This window comes from Passer domesticus, chromosome 3 (assembly GCF_036417665.1).
Source record: "Passer domesticus isolate bPasDom1 chromosome 3, bPasDom1.hap1, whole genome shotgun sequence".
NCBI classification, from domain to species: Eukaryota; Metazoa; Chordata; class Aves; order Passeriformes; family Passeridae; genus Passer; species Passer domesticus.
This window is the reverse complement of record NC_087476.1, coordinates 44374586-44386738: the sequence shown is the minus strand read 5'-3', so window position 1 is coordinate 44386738 and position 12153 is coordinate 44374586.

Here is a 12153-nt window from a genome sequence, read left to right as displayed (position 1 = left end):
GATCAGATAAGTCAAAAATGGATGTGACTCTTAATTTATAACCCACTTATTTATGAATAGCTCTGCCAAACCCTTTGATACTCTAATATTTTTATTCTGTAAACTGGGCATTCCACAGCAGATAGGTGTGGGTAGAATTTTTAATGGGAAATTAGCATGTTCAATTAATCAATTCAATATTAACATGGTTTCTTCTTATTATTATTTTGCTGTAGAATGCCAAAAATTTATCTGAGCCTTTATCTGTCTTGCTTGTATCTTTGCATAGATGAAAAGTGTAATATAGACCTCCCCACTACTCACACACCTCCTGTCAGCTAAGAGTCCTGCAACCCCTCTTTGGGCCTTTAAAGATCCTTTTGCATTAGAATCCTACAGCTCAAGGGAAGCAAACAAAATAAGTCATGTATACAGTCCATGGGGTTGTGTCACTTCAGTGCTCACCCATTAGAAGTGTCCCACAGTGATGCCAAGGTGGGGTATGTGGTCTTTGACTTTAACATGAAATTTTATAGCACTAACCAGAGCCATTGTAGGTTTTTTAACCTACAAGTGAACTGGTTCTGCATCAGTTACTACCTCCACATAATACTCCCACTGTGATGCTAACAGTGAGAGTGCCCTTTTTGGTTTCAATGCCAGCTCGGTTCAGCCCATAGGTCCAGGCAGATAGCCAAATAGATTTCAGTTATGAAATGTTCAGGAGTTCCCAGTGTTGAACATTCCTCTTTTTCTTGCTAATGTATCCATGTCAGTAGTTTTCATTCCTTCTCCAATCAGCTGACAGGGGAAAAAAAGTCTCCCAGAAAAAACATTTCTTTCAGGGGTTTTCTTCTCTGTTACTAGGTGCTTTTCTCATGCTGTTAATAACAATCCAATGCTACTTTTCTTTAATGATAACTATCTTTCACTGAAGTGCAGTGTCAATACAAAGCCAAGATAACACCTACAAGTCACCTACAAATCCCTTAATTCTTGCTCAGAGAATCCAAGTATTTTGTTCTTTTGCCCACTTGTAAAAGATTAATGTTTCCTCTGTGCATTTTTCAATTTACAGTTTCTTGAAAGCTTTCAGTCTTTGGACTTAGCAGTTTGCATAAAGAGTTAAAATAAAGATTTTTGAGCCTGGTCTCAATCTGAGCACTAATATCTGTAAAACACTTCATGTGTGCTATGTCAGGGTTGGTTTATTTGGCATCTGAAGTTGTTCAGTATTTTTTTTCCTCCTCAAAGCTCTAAGAGGGAAGATAAAATAGCTGTGAGAAAACAGGCTATGTAACCAGTCTGAAACAAATTATGTGGATGCTACTCAGAGGACAGAACATTCCACATCGTGGCTACTTTTTTTTCTTTCCCATCTTAGTGGGAAAGGAGGAGGGAGGTGGGAAATGCTGCTTCTCATGGGAGCAGAATGCCACTGATGGGCAGCATCATCGGTGCCTCTCTGTGCATCAGGGGCTCCAGCCTCCTCTGGAGTTTGATTAAAAGGAAAAAAAAAAAAAGTGATTTCTAGCACTCAGTTCTCCTGTAGTCACAATTTAAACGTATACTAGTAAGACCATAAATTAATTCAATTAGAAAAACACCACACATTAACATAACAATGAGGCATTAGGAATACAATACTGACAAATTGTTAATTTACTGGTTAATATCAAGATGCGCTTATGTTTTCCTGAGCAGATATAGCTTGGCTGAAATGTATTTATTTCCAGGCTAATATTTTATTGTTCTGTTTCTCTTGCTTTCCAATTTTGCACTGGTTAGTGTGCATAGTACTGCCACACTTTCATGCGTGGCCAAAAGCAAAGCTATAGGTCATGTTCTTCTTTGATCTAAATTTTTGATTGTCATCTAGGTTGAAATTAATTTGCCACCTTAACAAATAATTTTTAATTTGTTTGACAGCAATGCAATTCTATTATATTTTCATCATATTCTCATGGAGATCTTTCAGCCAGCATGGCTTAAGTTAGGATAGGATCTTTCTCTTTTAATTTTTAAGAAGGAAGGCAGAAACTACAAGGAAATTTAAAATTAATTATTTCATAAATATTCTAGGTATATTACTAAATCAATAGCCCTGAAAATTAGATAGATAATTACCATTTATGTATTATTGTTCACACTGACTAACAGATGAGCTGGGAAATAGGCAAGGATGAAGGAAGGTAGGTCCCTCTCTTCAGCAATTTACAGTCTTGAGCCAATGTGCTAAAAGAATGAAGTATAAGCACAGCTGATTAAATTGCTATGGGATATGAGCATCCTGTGACAAATCCAACAGCTATCCAGTCTTTTGTAACCTAGTTGGGTGCTAAAGAATCTGCAATTAACTATTAAGCTGACCAGATGTAATTAAAAGCATAACTGTTCTTATGTATCTGCAGATAATACAGGAGCATTACTAGGAAATTGAAACTGTCTGTTCATAGTTGTGTTTACCAGTCACTTCTCCCTCCTGTATATTACAGAGGGTCTATAATACAGATGCTGTGAACACCATCAGCCTCTGTGCAGGCATCAGCTCTGCCCTCTTTCCAGGTGAATATAAACCTTGTACTGTCCTGTGAAAAGTTATCCAAAGAGGAGGTGTTGAAACAGCCTGATGAAACAAACCAGTTATTGTGAGTCCTGGGGAGGAGAAGCACCAAGTAGTAGAGCTACTCGTCAGCATTTGCTTTTCCCAGGATAATCAGTTGCGATTACAGAGAATAAGGATGTAATATTTAAAACAAACACAGAGAGTGACTGTGAGAATGTGGGTCAGTGAATTTCTACCATTAATAAACAATAATTAGGGAGTTATCTATCAGCTGTTCCACAAAAAGATAGATGAGGAAGAATGCGTAAGCTAAGCTAAGTCTTTATAAACATGCCCTTCCCAATAAGTTATCAAGGAAACTACACTATTATGGGTTCAGGGAAAAAAAAGACAAACAAAAAGAGTAAGAATAATCAATATGAGATGAAACAAGAACTGAACTTCCTTAAACTTCTCAAATAAGATTATTCTTATTTAAGCGACTTCCTTCTCTAGGGGCCAGAGTGCCCATCTGCAGGTTAGACCTGCTGTCAGGAAGCTGACTGCTTGTCCTGGGCTCTGGTGCTGCACATCACAGAATGACCAAGAGTGTCTTTGGATTATTGCTATCTATTACTGCCTTTTCACCATTACTGTGTGCTTCTTACCCATCTGGACACAAGTGTTGCTGCCAGCAGAGAACTTGAGCAGATCAAAGGCAACTGCTGTGCTCTGAGCTGTGGTGAAGAGCCAAGGTGGTGTTCCTTTTTGACCCTACCATTAAGGACATGGGCTTAATAGGAGAGGATGTATTATGCAGATCAAAGCCAGTGTAGCTGGTGTCACAGGGAGAGCCTTTGGCTTCTGTGTCCATGGATTTTTTTTCTGGGAGTGAGGACTGGTGGGAAGTGATGGCACCAGCAAAAGAAAGAAAGGCAAGAGCACCTTTCCCAATAGTCTTGCTGTTGAGAAAGGTTTCTAAGCAGGTTCATCAAAGTATGCAGATCAAAGCCTAAAAAGAAGTGGGAAAACAGGTTCAGTTTAAGATTCTCAGGGAAGCAAGGAAGGTACATGGCAAAAACCTGAAGAACAGGGGAGTGGACTTCAGCTTGGTCAGGCAATCGGTCAGCAGGAATCACTGGGGAACCAAGAAAGAAAAAAAAGAGTTGGTCTTCAGATCAAATCTCCCTGAAGCACTGGAATGGCCCATTGTGATTGCACAAGAAGATGGGCAGATACAAGAAGTGGGAAGATTGGCTGAAGAGAAAAGTTCTAGCTGAGCTCAGACATAGAAAGTAGGTTACCAGGGAATCTAGCAGCATCACTCAGCTATTCAAGAGTCGAACTAGGAAAGCCACACCACTGGGGTCAAAACCACTAAGGAACATGGAGGACAACAAGAGCTTCTACAGACAAGCAGCCCTGAAAGATGAAGAAAAATGTAAACTTGCTGCTAAATAGTGCAGGCAAGATGAAAAGGATGTAGTGACAAATTGCATAGAAAAGGCTGGAGTACTTAAGAGAAAAGTACTGGAGTATTTTTTTACCTTGTTTTTTACTGCCAAGTTCAGGTCTCTGAGCCTAATAGCAAATTGTGGGGATTGAGGCACTCACTACCCATCCTACAGAAAGATTAAATTAGGAATAATTTAAGTATTTCTGGACATAGAACCAGGCAAGATGCATCCATAGAAGTTGAGACAGCTGATGTATTTGTGATGCTCCTCTTTGTCATCTTTGAAAGGCTGTGACAACTGGGGAAACTCCCCACTGGTAAAAGACAAATATCACATCAATATTTTTTAAAAATCAGGAAGGAAGGTCTACAGTATGGTCAGCTCCCGGGAAAATGAAGGAACAACTCCTCCACATTTTAGACACATGAAGAACAGAACAATGACTGGAATCAGCCAGCAGAGATTTATCAAAGTTAAATCATCCTTGACCAACCTGATTGCCTTCTATGATGAAATGGCTGGCTCTGTGGATGAAAAGAGAGTAACAGATGTAGCTTATCTGAAGCAAGACTTTCAACACTGTCTTTTGTAGTGTACTGGTAGCTAAACTGAGGAGATGTGGACTGGATGAGTAGACTGCAAGGGTAGTGAAAAACTGGCTGGACTGACTGCTGGGATCAGAGAGTAGTGGTTAATAATTCAATGTGTATTGGGTTTTTTGTGGCAAGGTTTTGGTAGCAGAGGGGCTACAGTGTTCTTCTATGGAAAGGTGCTGTAAACTTCCCCCATGTCCTACAGAGCCAACACCAGCCAGCTAAGATGGACCCACCACTGGCCAAAATCAAGCCTATCAGCAATGGTGATAACAGATTTAAGAAGGGGAAAAAACCACTGCAGAAACAGCAGCAGAGAGAATATGCGAGAGCAACAGCTCTGCAGACACCAGGGTCAGTGGAGAAGGAGGGGGAGGATGTGCTCCAGGTGTCAGAGCAGAGATTCCCCCACAGCACCTGGTGCAGACCATGGTGAGACAGGAACTCCCTCTGCAGCCCATGGAGGTCCATGGTGGAACAGATATCCCCACCTGCTGCCTGTGGAGGAGCCCATGCCAGGAGGACACCCAAAGGAGATTGTGGCCTTGTAGGTTAAGCCTACATTGGAGCAGGCTCCTGACAAGGCCTGTGGTCCCATGGAGGGGAGTCCATGCTGGAGCAGGAATGCTAGCAGGACTTGTTACCCTGTAGCAGACCCATGCTGGAGCAACCTATTCCTGAAGGGCTGCACCCCTGGAAGGAACCCATGCAGGAGCAGTTCATGGTAACTAGTGAGCAATCTCTCCCTGTCCTTATGTTGACCCATGAGCTTTTCTTTACATTCTCTCTCCCCTGTCCAGCTGAGGAGGGGAGTGACAGAGTGGCTTTGGTGGGAACCTGGCATCCAGCCACAGTCAACCCATCACAAAGCCACGAAACACGTTTATCATTGAACTGGATGGGGAGCTGGAACACACATTTGTTTGGGTTTTGGGTGATACAAACTGGGCAGGGTGGAGTGATTGATATGCTGGAGGGCTGAGCTGTTATTCACAGCAATCTCAGCAAACAAGAGGATGCAAGAATCATGGAGTTCAAGAGAGGCAAATTCAAACTCCTTTGTAAGCAAGGAAATCAAGCATATACTGGGCTATGTTACACACGTAGCCAGCAGCTCAAGGGAAGTGATTTCCTACTCAGCTCCCTCAGTACTGAAGAAGTCACTGGTAATTATACTTCTCATGAAATAAGATAGACTTTAGGATTTTTACTTTTTTCACCATCGACTTGAACACCCATTCTCTTATTTTACATGCATCTTATTCTTACTTTTTTCCCTGAGAAATCAGTGATTGAATTGCTAACTCATATAACAAATGCTGTTCAAATACAACCAAGAGGAAAACCAGAAAAACTTTCATCCAATATTGGTTTTAAATCCAATGAAAGTTCTTTGTAAATTTAAATCTCCATAACAAACTTGATAAGCAGAGAAACAAAGATATATCAGAGCTTCAGAACTGGAGTTATTTACACTTTAGTACCACAAAATTATCAAAGTGAATTTGGAATCAGTGAGAAATTTCGTTCCCTGGGTAAAACTATTGAAGATCATCCAGTCATATTTAAAAAACCCCTTTGTCTGCAATAGAGAAATTCAGTGGTTTATTACAAATCAGTACTATTTATTTTGAGAAATCTAAGGGGAAAACTGTGGTCTACGTCAGATGTAATAAGACACATACGTGAATAGAACACTACTTTTCTGAAATCTTGATGACTTGGATGGGCAGGGAATATGGGCTGCTGTCTCTGTGTCACACTTGGCACTATGTTTGCCCATGAACCCATATGATATTTGGTACGTTATTGCAGAAGTCAGGTTTCATGATATAGCAAATAGACCGGGTTGTAACGAATCTAACTCAGATGCTCGGAACTACACAGTGTAACACAGAAAAGGAATGAAGTCCTTATTGAAATTATTTTGATATAGAGCTGTACATCAAGAAATGTTCTTACCAAGGTAAGCAGCAGTTAATTCTGGTTTCAGTTCTGGGAGTTGCCAAGTGCTGGGTGACACATGGGTGCTTAGTGTCTTCTTGTACTGAAGGCTGGACTGCCCATGTCTCAGCAGTTGACATTTCAATGGTATTAACAATGTAGGTTATTGGTGAAACCTCTTCTTGCCTAAAAGTAAACAACCTAAAGGCTGTTCCAATTTCCAAATAGCACAAGACTATTGTATTTTCTTCCTTCTACTTTTGTGTTACTTTCTGCCTGTGCTCTGATTCAGCACAAAGTTAGTGCTGATCCTTAGTCATAAATGGCTAAATTTATATCTCAAACATAGATAGAGCCAAACCTGTCCCATACTGAGATAGTACTGACAAAGCCATTAACCTTTTTTTCTGTATTCCCAACAGAAAAAACAGATATGTTGGGAATCATCATCCTACCATCTTTTGAATTCCCCTCTGTGATAAAAGAGAATACTTGACAGAATAGGTATTACTTAGTTAACATGCAGAGGGGTAAAAATGTGAACAATGGGCTAAGTGAACAATGAGCTGTTGGCATTTTCAGTATATTAAAAAAGAAACCTTATGATCTGATCTATGTTCATAAGAAATCTCCACATGTACATACTGTGAAATTTTTAAAAGCTGGTATTTTCCTTCCTCCTCACTAAGACCAAGATGTCTACATGAATCTACAATGAAGTAGCAAAACCAAGAAATTTTGTTCAAGGTAAGTAATAAGTGGCAGACCTAGAACGAGGATTTCCTAATTTCCAGTCACTTGGTTTAGCAGTAAAAGATTTTTTGATAATCTGAAATATGATCCAGGAATTTTGATTTTGAACTAAAATAGGAAATGGGGATGGTACTAGATTATCTTCAAGGTCCCTTCCCAGTGCAAATCTTTCTGTGATTCTATGAAATCAGCAAAGTAAAAACGAGTTAACAACTGTGAGGGAAAGCTAGGACATTTGTCAGCACATCTCAGTTATTTGGAGAACAAAGACTTTAAAACCAGTCTAGAATATTTACAAATACATTCGCTGTTATAGAAGACAAATATTAGTAAGTGAGGAGAGCATGAACAGAGAATTACATCCAGATAAGAGTGATTTTTTTTTTTTTTTTTTTGCTTCACAAATTTATAAATTAAAATTGTATCTGGAAAACATTAAGTGCCATCTTGTAATATTTCCAGGAAGTTGTCAGATGAATGAATCAGCTTCTCATGTAATTAATCAAATTGACTCTTCACTGGGAGTAGGCAACAATTAACTATTTAGCTAGATATAAATAGCAGCTTTATGAGTTTCATTTGACTCTAACTCACTGTTGCATATTAAAAGATGTACATTAATGATTCTCACAATCTGGTTTTGTTTACACACTCAAAAGACAGTAGCTAGAAAATTAAAATATGTTTTGCTTTCTACTGAAAATGCTTAGGGAAGTGAAGGGAAAACAGCAATAATGATTGCTGATCATTTGCTAATAAAACAACAGTGGAACAGGTAAAGGTTCACATATCTGTGTGTTTTGTCAATGATTTAATAGAGTCTGACTTTTACAGAAGTGGAGCCAGGACTGAATAAATGGAGTATTTTCTCCACCTGCCACAGGTATCTGTTATACATCCATGTATGTATAACTTGCATAAGTATATACATTATATACTTACAAACTACCTTACTTTGTGATATGTGTAGGTGACATAAAATACCAATTCTATGAAAGCACCATTAAATTAATTCCATGTAATCAAAGCAATGAATATCAGTAATCCAAGTTCTAGCAAAATACAGAGGGAAATAGTATTTAATATTTTATTTCAGGTCACTTTTCAGCAATCAAATGCTGAAAACCATTACCTTTACCAATATGTTCTAACTTTGTTGTTACTCCCGCTTTGAGAAGGGCTGTTGGCCTGGATGTCAGGGAAGAACTCCACAGGTCCCTTCCAATGTAAATTATACACTGATTCTGCTTACATATCTTCATCTGCACTACCATTACACAAAGACATAACTGCCCACAAATATGTAAATCATCTGTTCCATTTCTCTTATTTTTAATAGAATTAATGCATCTTTAATTATAATCTTGTTTGTTACAAGCATCTTCACATTCCATGTGTACTCAATAACAGGTATTTTGATTCAGCTGCCATTAGGCAATGACTCACTGTGTGTTGTCTGATGATGACGTTTAAAATGAGGGAATACTGCTTGAGGACCTTTGGAATTTGAAATATGTTTGTTGAGCTCTTCTCCTTCCAATTTAGACCAGTCCATTGTGCAGAGTGACAGTGCAACTTAAAGAATTAGATAGCAATATGGAAAAGAGTATGTCAAAGCGGTAATTCTCTTTTTATTGTACTTATTTTGACATTACATCCTAGCATTTAATGTTAGATTTAGATTCTTTATTTATAGTCATAATAACAGCAAAGCTAGTATTCACTTCAGGTTTAGTATATTTGTTCAGTAGTCACAGTATATCTCAGGTGTTTATCTACAACCAGCTTTGTCTCAGTAGCAGAGCCTCATTCACCTACAGAATTGTCTATAAAATCTCACATGGACAACATATCTTGCTGTATCTGTGGCTGGTAACTACACCAGCACAATGTTTAAATAGGAAGATAATTTAAACAGCAAGCTATCTCACTTTTATAACTTGACTGAGTTCTGTTCTTCACCTGGCTTCTTGTATCTAGATCCAGCAAAAGACTTGGACGCTCAATGGAGTTCAGTTTTCAGTCTATGAAGTGGAATCCATATGCCCAAGTCAGGTGCCTATGTTCCTTATGTTATGCACAAGAGAAACATGCAAAAATGAATGTTTAATCTGCTTGATAGTTGTCATAAGTAATCAACAGAATGCTGATTGCACAGTCCAGCTGTGCTTCAGGAACTGCAGTAGTGGGGGTTAAGACAGACCTCAGGAGGTGAGCACAGACAGCATCAGGAAGGAGTCACATCCTAACAGTATAATTGATAATAGCTTGCAGATTCCTCCCTGCCTGTGTGAAAAGAAATGACCTGGCACTACCTTTAGTGATGCTGCTACAATGATCAGTCAAACCCTTCAGCCTACAGATCCTACCAAAACCACCCTTTTCTATAGGAGAGCTTTGAGGAGTTCATAGGAGGAAAGGGCAAAGACTAACCCTGTGGTTCTCCTTGATTTCCTGTAGGGATATCCATATGCGCAAAGCTTTCTGAAAGCTTGCAAATAATGTAATGAGGAAAAATCTTTGTAAAAATCTTAGGGTTTTTTGTCTGTTTGGTCAGGGTTTTCTGTTTGTTTGCTTGCTTGTTTTTCCAGTGGTGCTGGCATCTCAGAGCATCCTCCTGAGACTGGTTTCAGCAGACTTCTAACAACATTAAGGAGGTTCCTTGCAGAAACACATAGAGAAGCCTTTAGTAAATGTGCAGTGCTTGTGGGTTGGATGTCTCTGTAATTGTGGGATCAGTTCTGTGCATGTCTCCTGCCATTCCAGGTTTACAAGACAATAGTTTCCACCCCATCCACACTAGTTAAAACTGTTGTGAGTGCACAGAGAATACATCTGGAGGAGCCTCTTCCCTTCCACCATCATGCCCAACACATGCAAGGTGAGTGTAGTTGCCCATATTCAGGAGTGTAAGGGAACTGGTCCCCTCAGAGCATAAAGCCCTTGCAATATCACATGTGCTCTGTGCCTTCTTTCCCTGTCCTTGGGGTAGGCCATACCAAATGTTAAGTTTTCTCCAGGTTTACAGCAGTTTACCTCCTTTTAAATCCATGTGTCACAGAAAAAATCAGAGAGAAGGCAAGGAAAGCTTTCTTGTGTTTGTCCCAAATCACAAAAGTGCCATAGTTTAACTTTTTGCCTATAGAGCAGTACCAAAATAGGTAATTTTTTTAATAGGCCTCGTGTTTGGAATATTATGTTTTACCAAAAAGAGGTCATCGTGATCTCATTTAAACTGGGAAAAAAAATAAAATGAGCCTTTCAGACTTTTCTAATCCTTCAGATGACTGAAAAATACTAGAGTTCTGCAAATCATACTGCTGGCTCAGCAACACACAAACTTATTAAAATGCCAGTCTTTGGGTAAACCCCACCGAAAGTCTGTAATCATTGCGGTTAGTTCCCGAATTCCCGGAGACTCCTTCGGCAGCCGTGGCCACTGCATGACATCTGGTGGCCACAAAGCAGCACGGCCAGAGCGTGGCACTACTGAAACTGCGCCGTGCACCCGCTGACACCACCCCGTGCCAGCTCCGGCCCCAGCGAGCCCAAACACACCAAAGCTGGGAGCTGCGAGCTGCAGGCGCGCATTTTGCCACGGAACAACCCGGCTTTGACATCTGCTAGTGTGTAGCGCCACAGGATACATATCTTCCTTGGGAGATGTTCCCCACCGCTTGTATTGATCTTCCTACAGTTGTGGGACGTTGAGATGGGGATTTGCAGAGCGACAGAATTGTGGGAGATGTTCTTTGAAGTGCAGAGGGGGAATTCACTGTGGGCTTGCACCTACCGAGCTGATAAAAACCAATCCAGAACGATGCTTTGGTATGCAAGAGGTGTCACTGGTGGCGACAGGTACTCCTCATCCTCCTGTGATCATGGTATAAAATCACAGAATTGTAGAATATGAAGGGTTGGAAGGGATCTTAAATATTATCTAATCTGTCCCAATCTTCCCTGCCACAAGCAAGGTCATCTCCCACTCGACCAGCTTGCTCAAAGCCTTATCCAACCTCTCTGGGACACCAAAAACCTCCCTGAGCAACCTATTCTACTGCCTCACTACTCTCACAGTAAGGGATTTCCTCCCAATACCTTAAACAAATTTCCCCTCGGTCAGTTTGCACCCATTCCCCCTTGTCCTATCACCACAGATCCTGGTGCAGAGTGCCTCTCTGGCTTCCTAGGAGGCCCCTTCATGCAAGGTTGCCATGAGGTCTCCACACGACCTTCTCTCCTTCCCCAGGCTGAACAGCCCCACCTTTCTCAGCTTGTCTTTGCAGGGGAGGGGCTCCAGTCCTCTTAGCAGCTCTGTAGCCTCCTCTGGACTTGCTCCATCTCTCGCGGTGGGCAAGATCTACCACAATGATCAAACCCTTCAGCCTATACATCCTACCAAAACCACCCTTTTCTATAGGAGAGCTTTGAGGAGTTCATAGGAGGAAAGGGCAAAGACTAACCCTGTGGTTCTCCTTGATTTCCTGTAGGAATACACATATGTGCAAAGCTTTCTGAAAGCTTGCAAATAATGTAACGAGGAAAAATCTTTGTAAAAATCTTGGGGTTTTTTGTCTGTTTGGTCAGGGTTTTCTGTTTGTTTGTTTGTTTGTTTTTCCGGCTGTGCTGGCATCTCAGAGCATCCTCCTGAGACTGCTTTCAGCAGACCTCTAACAACATTAAGGAGGTTCCTTGCAGAAATACATAGAGATGCCTTTAGTAAATGTGCAGCGCTTGGATGTCTCTGTAATTGTGGGGTCAGTTCTGAGCATGTCTCCTGCCGTTCCTGGTTTGCAAGACAATAATTTCCACTGGTTTTCCCTTCTGGTTTCGAAGGGACCCATCGAGTCCCAACTCCTGGCCCTGCACAGACACCACATAA